The following is a 9,076-nucleotide window of genomic DNA, read 5'->3' on the forward strand; positions in this document are numbered from 1 at the left end:
TTTTACAATTCTGACCACTGTCACTTTATGAGGTTATAGCTCTGGAACGCTTCAATGGATCCCACTGATTCTGAGAATGTTTTTTTGTGACATATTGTCCTTCATGTTAGTGGTAAAATTTCTTCGATATGACTTGCATTTATTTATGAAAAAAAAAAGAAATTTGGCAAAAATTGTGAAAATTTTGCAATTTTGAAAATTTGAATTTTTGTGCCCTTAAATCAGAGAGTCATATCACACAAAATAGTTAATACAAAACATTTCCCACATGTATACTTTACATCAGCACAATTTTGGAAATAATTTTTTTTTGTTGCTGGGACGTTATAAGGGTTAAATGTTGACCAGCGATTTCTCATTTTTCCAACAACATTTTTTTTAGGGACCACATCACATTTGAAGTGAGTTTGGGGAGTCAATATGACAGAAAATACCCAAGTGTGACACCATTCTAAAACCTGCACCCCTCAAGGTGCTCAAAACCACATTCAAGAAGTTTATTAACCCTTCTGGTGCTTCACGAGAACTAAACAACGTGGAAGGAAAAAAAAGTAAGACCCTTGATCTCACAGGCCTCCGTAGCCTGGAGTCATCACATGACCTCGAGGTATCATGGCACTTGTGATTACGATCGTGGGTGGTCAATCCTATCAAAGAGGGGGTTTTAACCCCCTTTTTTTAACCACTTACATACAGCTGTCTCGGGGCCGATACCGCAGGGTGTCAGATGTCATGTACAGCTGTCACCGGTGGGAACTTCGCCCGTCGGGCTATTCACTTATTTCCAGATGCCATTTTAAAATGGCGGTGAGAGATTAAGGTCCCTCAACAACCGCCGATATGCACTGAAATGGAGATTGTGATGGGGTCTTATTCCTTTTTAAAACGGCATCCGGGAATAAGTGAATAGCGCATACAGAGAACAGCACCACCATCACTAGTGGAGCGCTCATCATCCGGGACTCTATAACAACGCCTTTGCTCCCTCCCAACATACACTGTAAATAACGCGACATAACCCATTCTTACACAACATAACATTCATTTTTGTCATTTCACGTTTGGTTCTCATTAGAAAGAACAAAGAGCGAGAGATCCAGCCCCGATGTCCGTAGTGCTGGCCCGTTAATGGGTCCTTGGATTCACAGTAACATCTGAATCTGCAATGTCCGCTCGCATGTCTTTCTCGTGTGGGTCCGAGCTGTATTGTGACCAATGAGTGATACACCCCCTTCATCTACTGACGTGACCCTTGTTCTACAACGTTTCCGTTCTGGATCACGACGATTTCTTCTGCGTTCTGAATGGTGGACAGGTGGTGAGCGATGGCGATACGTGTGCGACCTTCCCCAGCTTTGTCCAGAGCTTCCTCTACAACCTGAGGAGAAGAGAAACATTATATTGTTACAGATACAACGAACAGAACAAACAGATCAGGACGGAAAAGCAAAAAAAAAAAATAACAGGGACATTTCAGTTTCAACTATTGACCCAATTTTGGTACTTTTACAGCTTTAATAACTCTGGGCCGCACCCTGGTTTGGCCGACAGCTATTCTTCTGCTGTTGGTTCATCGATTGACAAGTAGCTAAGAGTTTGGTCTTGTGTAGACAAAGTAACCAATATTGGTCTGCAACGTCTGGCAATGCCAAGCTCACTTCCAAAAATTGGGACCGATGCATACTCTGACCAAAACTGATCGCTCTGCCCAAATAACAGCAACTTGCGAGCACCAAACTTTTCGTCAATCAACACAATTAAAGTAGATCTGCCCTCAGACTTCAGAATAAAAACTCTTTACGTTCTCATCGCACCACTCCTTCTACTGCTGGCTTCCTACAGCAGCGACTCTGCCGCCTGTGAACACGCTCAACTGCCGCTGCTCTCCCCGGTAAACTACAATCGGACTATAAGACACCCCCCCATACTCCCGGCCGAGTTAGCTGAGAAACAGAATGGGTCTGAACATTATTACTATTATTAAAGGCCTTATCTGGGACTTTAGGTGCACTGTGACCCCTTTAAAAAGAGAACGAGTAGGATCCCCAATCTAATCATTTTTAAAGCGTACCTGTAATTTCAGATGACTTTTCAAAATAAGCTGCCATGTGTGCATATGAGGAATAACACAATTTCTGGCCATTACATATCCGACATTTTTCACTCATTTCCAGTTTTCTCTGAGCTACTGGGTGTAGACTAGATGCTATGATGTCTCCTACACACAGCACACACAGGCATGAGGGATTGATTTTTCCTTTCCTGTCTCTAGGTAGCACATGTCCATAAGCAGCAGCTGCATGGAGGACATTATTTAGTAGTAGTGAGCAGTGTAGATGTGAATCCAGCATCGTCTTTCTGCTCTCTCCCTCATTCTTCTCTCCCCTTCATTTTCTCTCATTTTATAGCTGCAAATTGTAAAACGGATAGTCCATCAATACAGATTTTATTAGTTTTTAGAATGGATGGTGAATTTGAGAGGCGGGAAGAGAGAAGAAATTAAGAAAAAAGCTGATTTCTGTACTAAGATAAATTACAAAGTTTCTTGTATTCACTTGTACTACTGATTTCTGTTTATGACATTACAGGAAAAAAAAATAAAATATTGGCAAAACCCTTAAAATAAAAAATCTATTTAAAGTTTGTTTGGGTTGATACGACTTTTAGGTACAATTATTATTTTAGGGTTGTTTCTTTTTCAACTTGCAGCACTACACTGCATGGGTATGGTGTAAAAAAGACAGCAATTATTTGGTATACTATACACACAATGTGTTCACAAGTTAGGGCCTTTACTCTCGCAATGAAATGAATGCCAAGTATTGGCGACATGCAGCATGGCCTCAGGAGGTAGGTATATACAGTACAGGCATAAAGCATATAGGCAATGCATACCGGCCCTGCATGTAGACACCAGCTTTGGTAGGACAACCCCTGCTGCAGAAACGGCTTGGAAAATTCCCTCCAGGTTTACTCTCCGGTTATTTCTCGGATGAGGACTGAAGTCACGCGCGTTGATCGCATCTTTTTGGACACAAAGGAAATTCATTTCTACCATCTTCTTTACACTGGCGCAGTGGTTAGCACAGCAGCCTTGCAGCGCTGGGGTCCTGGGTTCAAACCCCACCAAGGACAACATCTGCAAGGAGTTTGTATGTTCTCCCCGTGTTTGCGTGGGTTTCCTCCGGGTTCTCCGGTTTCCTCCCACATTCCAAAGACATACTGATAGGGAATTTGGATTGTGAGCCCCAACAGGGACAGCGATGATAATGTGTGCAAAACTGTAAAGTGCTACGGAATATGTTGGTGCTATATAAATAAAAGATTATTATTATTAAGAAACAGGCAGAAGGATCCTTGACATCATCTACTGTACAGCAGCATTTCTCAGCGTTCCCCCACAACCCCTAAAGACACTGATAATAACAACTAATACTTACTTGTCATAAATACGGATTATAAAGCCAACTCATGTCTTGTGGGAAGCCACTCTTACACCACAATACCCCTGAGACAGCCAGCCTGGAGGACGCAGCGCCCTGTAATAGATACACAGGTACTGCCATCAGAGATCTACATAGGTCGTCTACAGGTTGCACAGAGATTAAAGAGGTATTAAAATGGTTAATCAGCAGGGATCAGCACAAGCTCTGATTGCTGCTGTTAGAGGAAGACGCTGGCTGTATAACAAGGTCGACACCCACCGTGAATGGAGTCGGGTCAACTCCTACTGTGCACCCGGAATATGCTGTACACATGTAAGGCGGATAAGTAAAAAACAGCCGCACTAGAGTTTTTGTTTTTTTCATATGCAAAGGAGTAATTTATTATGTTCACCACAGTGATATTGCGAAGCTGGGGTCACCACAATAGTATAAAGGTACTGAGGTAACGTCTCGGCCCTGCTGTGGGCCTTTGTCAAACCTCACTTGTTGTAGACGAAAAGAAGTGTGGAAGGTACCCCGAAATTGCGGGACAGATGGAAAGACAATAAGAATTATAATATATTACTAATATGAACAAAGAAATACAAAAAAGTACAAAAAAATTTACACAAAGGTGCTATACATTAGTCATGTGCAACAACTGCTGGCTGAGGTTGTAGAGCCATATACAGTGACATCTATCTAATCCAGACACTTTATATACACATTAAATATATACATCATGCCACTAGTTGAATTAGTGAAATATACATTCATAGAGCTGACATGAAAGGTGGCGTACACATCGGCAAATGACATCCAAAAATATGGTTCTGACAAAGCCTGAAAAAAGCAATGCAAGTCTAGTAGTGAGACAAAGGGCGACTAACCTTGTTGTAGACGAAAAGAAGTGTGGAAGGTACCCCGAAATTGCGGGACAGATAGTAGCATAAGGCAGGCTCCAGTGAAAACTGTAGAGAGGGAATAGTATAGGGTTAAGTGAAATGGAGAAAATATGTAAAGGGGGGAAGGAGATTGTAGGTATATGACATACCGTTTGGCGTATATGCATAGAAAATGTAGGTCAGGGAAGGGGAAAAAAACTCCCAGTATGTGCTGCAAAGAATACATAAAAAAGGGATCAGCTGTGATGTTGACGGGAAGTACAGAGCCTAGGGGATAGGAAGGGAACATAGAAAATAGAGTACCTGCGGGTCCGGTGTGCTGGCGTCCCTGCGGTGATGTGTGAAGCCATGGGAGGTCAGTGGGATTTAAAGAGGCGGCACAGGAAGCGACTGTGCACTGCAGGGATACAGGACCGAGGGCTGGAGCGCAGAGCCAGGGCAGGAAGTGCGACTGCACACTGTGGGGGTACAGGACCGAGGGCTGGAGCGCAAAGCCGACATGTAAGGCGGATGCACAGAGGAGGCGGACGTAGTCTGGGACATTTAAAGTAAACATACACAACCCCTTTAAGCTCTATCCTCATGTGGAAACATCACACATCGTGATTTCACCTAACCGATCCAATTAGAAGTCATTAGGCTCCATTGGGGGCTGTCGGGTTCCAGTGTATGGGAGATCGGATTCTGCTCCTAAACACTGGACCTGACCCAATTCAGGCTATCATCAGAGGCGCTCAGTAGTAGAACCTCAAGCTTTAGGCCTGGAACTTCCAGCAATCATTTTAGCATAAAAACAAGAAGTCAATGGACCCAATTTATAAAAGTGTTTATGCCAGAAATCTGGAGTAAACACTTAGAAAAGTTGTACGTGTTTGTGCTAAGGATCAGTGCGCTTAAGGAGAAAGCATATTTGTATTAAAGAATAGTTTTGCGTTACCACAATCTCAGCCGTAACTTTATTTTTCCAGGTTACAGAGGTCTTGTCTTTTGCAGCCTGAACCCTGGTTTTTATTGGTGTCCACACAACTTTCTGATCTCTTTTCGTTCCATCTTTTTTGGGGAACCGAAGTGACCAAAATACTGCGATTCTATAATTACCGTAGATCAATGTTTTACTATAGCATTCACAAGAAGGAATAAATATTATACTTTATTCATTTTTAAAGTCAAAAGTTATTGACTCGATGATTCCAAACACATTCATTGTTTGATATTTTTCCACTTTCTATTTTTCTAATTTTTTAGTCCCCCTAGTGAACTTGAACCTCCGATCGCTTCTCCAATAACATAGTATTGCAGTCTATTGTAAAACTGATGATCTCCTATGAAGCACAGACGCTACTTCAAATTTGCTTCAAAAATACATAAAATTAGGGGGATGATGAATAAAAAAACAAAACCATGGACGGGCCAGCAGTTCTGTACATAGATTAACCACTTTGTAGATGCGGCTTTACAACAATCAATAAAGAACCTAATCTGGATTTTAAAACTCTAAAAATGCAGGCGTCAAAATATATTTTTAGTTCATGGCATTTACTCTATACAAAAGATTGAGCTCCGCATTGTCCGCTATGCTTGTGCTCCCTGCAACCACCACTAGATGGAGCTGACGGAATCAGTATGCAGTAAGCTCCCATGCTCCCTCTAGTGGGGGTTGCAGACAGTAAGAATGTTGCGTTTCTTGTGCAGCAGCACCTGAGCACCTTTGCTTCCAAATTCTAAAAACCTAAGAGCCATAGAATATTTTTGATTGCATTAGGGACCACTATAGTTTCCATCTGGTGCCCTGCGTCAGACCCACACATATCTGATATTGATGACCTATCCTAAGGAAATCCAAGTACTGGACAGCCCTTTACGGACGTTCTACTCCTATGTATGCTGTATATGATAAAAGGAACAGTGACTGGACACAGCTACATCAATTAATGCAATGACCCAGGAGTTGGTGACTTACCACTTCAGCATTGCTCAGGTCTAACGTGTCCCACATGAAGCGTATGGCTCATGGCGTATGGTATCCTCGTCAGGGTCAAACGGACCATAACAAATTACAATTCCATCTAAAATGAAAAGGCCAGCATTAGAGGACAATATACACAGATCCACAATGTAAATTATTCTGTCCTCACTCCAGCCTATGGCACATGTTCTCAGTGGCATGAAGTATATTTTAGTATAGGATATAAATTCCACTGTAAAACATTATGTTCTAAACTCAATCTTAAAACACATCCACCTGTGTAAACAAATAGAAACACCATAATATTTGTGTTTACAGTTAATATCTTGAAAAAGGCATCTCCATGGTAACAGACTACAAGCAAAGCCAGTGTAGTCTGATTTTGCAGTCACGGTGTAAGTTCTACAATGTGGTGGATAAACCCAAATGTTTCCTACCAGGGTGTTTGAGTTGTAATTTTCAGTATATTAGAGTACCAGCTAGGTGGATGAAATCTTACTAAACCAAAGTTTACTCTTTGCAGTGTATACCATGAAATTCAGAAAATATATTGTACTTTTGGCTAAAGAACGATCCGAGAATACACCAGACACATAGGCACATAATTTATGACTTCTGTCCATTTCTTAGATAGCGTAAACTTGGAATAGACAGTCTTAAAATGTGCCAGGTTTATCATAGCTGCTATTGCGCTTTGATTAATCTGGTATTTTTACCCCCATCTTGTCTAAGTTCCCGCCTCCTATTTGTTGGGTTTTTTTTTATTCCAGAGATTTGGGCCAAACTTTTTGAGCAGAGTGTTATAGTGGTCCATCAAAATCACATGTGAACGTATGTAAAACACATAATAACAAGCAATGGATGAATCTGGGAGCCTTCTGGGGACAACTTACTTAGTTTTGGTACTGGTTGTGAATCCCAAACTTAGTATTTGCATTTGCTTGCCTGGTCAAGGTTCTTCTCTGGACCCTGACAGGCGGAAAGCAGCTCCATGGCTTTATGAATGTCTTGGAGCTTGTGTATTGGAATAGCGACGTTCTGTAGAGATGACAATATTCAGAGGTAAAACAGGGAATGTGGATGAACACAGATACTCACAGTAATCGTACACTTGCTACATACAACACTATGAAGCAAGCTTCGGGAGCGGGGTTCAGGGTTGCTAATTCAGTTAGTAGAGCCAGGCGCTTTATTTTAAAGAGGAGCGGTCACCAGATCACAAGCGGAAACTTTTTGCTCTTATTTTATTCCTGAGTATTACATTCTTTGTTTTTTGTTTTTTTTTATAAAAAAATCCATCACACGGTTCCGGAGATATAGGCTTTTTATTACCGTAAGTGCTAATTTTTATGGATTCTACTTTTGTTAACAGAGTAATAAAACAGAGAAGTCTAAACACATGCCCCCAAGGAACTCTATGAGCCACATACTCTTGGCAAATACTATAACAATTAGAACTATATCAAAAGGCCCAGAGGTGTCAAACTGCATTCCTCAAGGGCCGCAAACAGGTCATGTTTTCAGGATTTCCTTGTATTGCACAGGTGATAATTTAATCACCTGCACATAGTGATTCCAGCACCTTGGACAATACAAGGAAATCCTGAAAACATGACCTGTTTGCGGCCCTCGAGGAATGCAGTTTGACACCTCTGAAAAGGCCCATATCTCTGGGAAAAAACAAACAGTACTTACTCATACTCATGTTGACAGTTTGTAATCCTGTATTTTTGCTTTTTTATATAGTGCATGTTTGAGAGAGGTCTGATTGACCGAAACGTCACATTTATATGCACAGTACTGGATTGACTGTATACAATAAATTCAAGATTTTCTTTAATTTTGCAGTGCCAGATTCTTCTCTATATATACTCAGGGGAGAAGCAAGAATATAATAAGAGCAAAAAACGGTCATTTTAAAGTGGCGACAGGTCCTCTTTAATGGTGTAGTTGGGGCAGGTGGTGCAGTAAATTTTGCCTATGCCCCTAATTGATTTGATGGAATTAGAGGGGTTCTCTCATATTTTTTTATTTTTATTTTGCAGTCCTCCACTGCTACTAGGACGTCCTTAGAAGCCCCAGTTGCAGGGGAATACAGAAACTGTCAGTGAGCCCTTTATGGTGAATAGTTTGTAACCCTTTTATCTATTTTTTTCTGAACTTCCATGTGGTCTGTGATCTGTGGTTATAAATAAGCACTGAGAAGTTGGCCTGAACTTTGGTGAAGTCATAAATCAACTGAGAGAAGATCAGATATTCTCCAATCAGTTTACAAACTTTTGTAGTGGTGGTTGAAAGTTCAATATCTTTAGGAAACTTACGTGATTGTGAGAGGAGAACATCTACACCCCATGCAGATGTACCTGCTCACCACAAGATTTAGCATTTTGGAATTAACAAGAGGGCAATCTACCTCTGAAGGCTGCCGTGTCCTAATTTCTTCACCCTCAGATGCATAGTCCGACTTGGTGTCCTCAGAATTTGGCGTTTCCTTTATCGTTTTTTTTTTTCTTCTGTTTGATGAATATTCCAATAGAAAAATGATTATTACATGAAGTATTTATACAATGAAAACCACATAGTATAGAAAAAATATAGAAAAATTATATAAACTAAGGATACCTTTGTCTTGTCTGGGTGCAGAGACCCCACGGACCACTATAATTAATGGGCAGAAGGGACTTAATTTTTTCCTCTTCAGACTTCATCCTGGCAAGAAAACGTGCTGCTCATACAAATCCTGATGTGCATCTGTAGGAAAAAATTAGATTTTTCTTTTA

General features: G+C 41.0%; 1 long non-coding RNA gene across 2 annotated transcripts; it reads right to left on the minus strand.

Annotated features, from left to right (window-relative positions):
• Window positions 1-105: 105 nt before the first annotated feature.
• LOC138643560 (uncharacterized) lies at window positions 106-8,816 on the minus strand. Of its 2 annotated transcripts, none has more exons than XR_011314183.1 (9): window positions 8,710-8,816; window positions 7,190-7,334; window positions 6,291-6,396; window positions 5,268-5,418; window positions 4,634-4,811; window positions 4,480-4,541; window positions 4,316-4,396; window positions 3,441-3,539; window positions 106-1,378 (listed from the first exon to the last, which is right to left on the minus strand). It is a non-coding gene; the product is annotated as an uncharacterized lncRNA (long non-coding RNA). The 2 variants fall into 2 exon arrangements; XR_011314182.1 differs by having other exon boundaries at window positions 4,634-4,864.
• Between the last annotated feature and the right edge of the window lie 260 nt (window positions 8,817-9,076).

Source organism: Ranitomeya imitator, chromosome 6, assembly GCF_032444005.1.
Source record: "Ranitomeya imitator isolate aRanImi1 chromosome 6, aRanImi1.pri, whole genome shotgun sequence".
In the NCBI taxonomy this organism is placed as follows: Eukaryota; Metazoa; Chordata; class Amphibia; order Anura; family Dendrobatidae; genus Ranitomeya; species Ranitomeya imitator.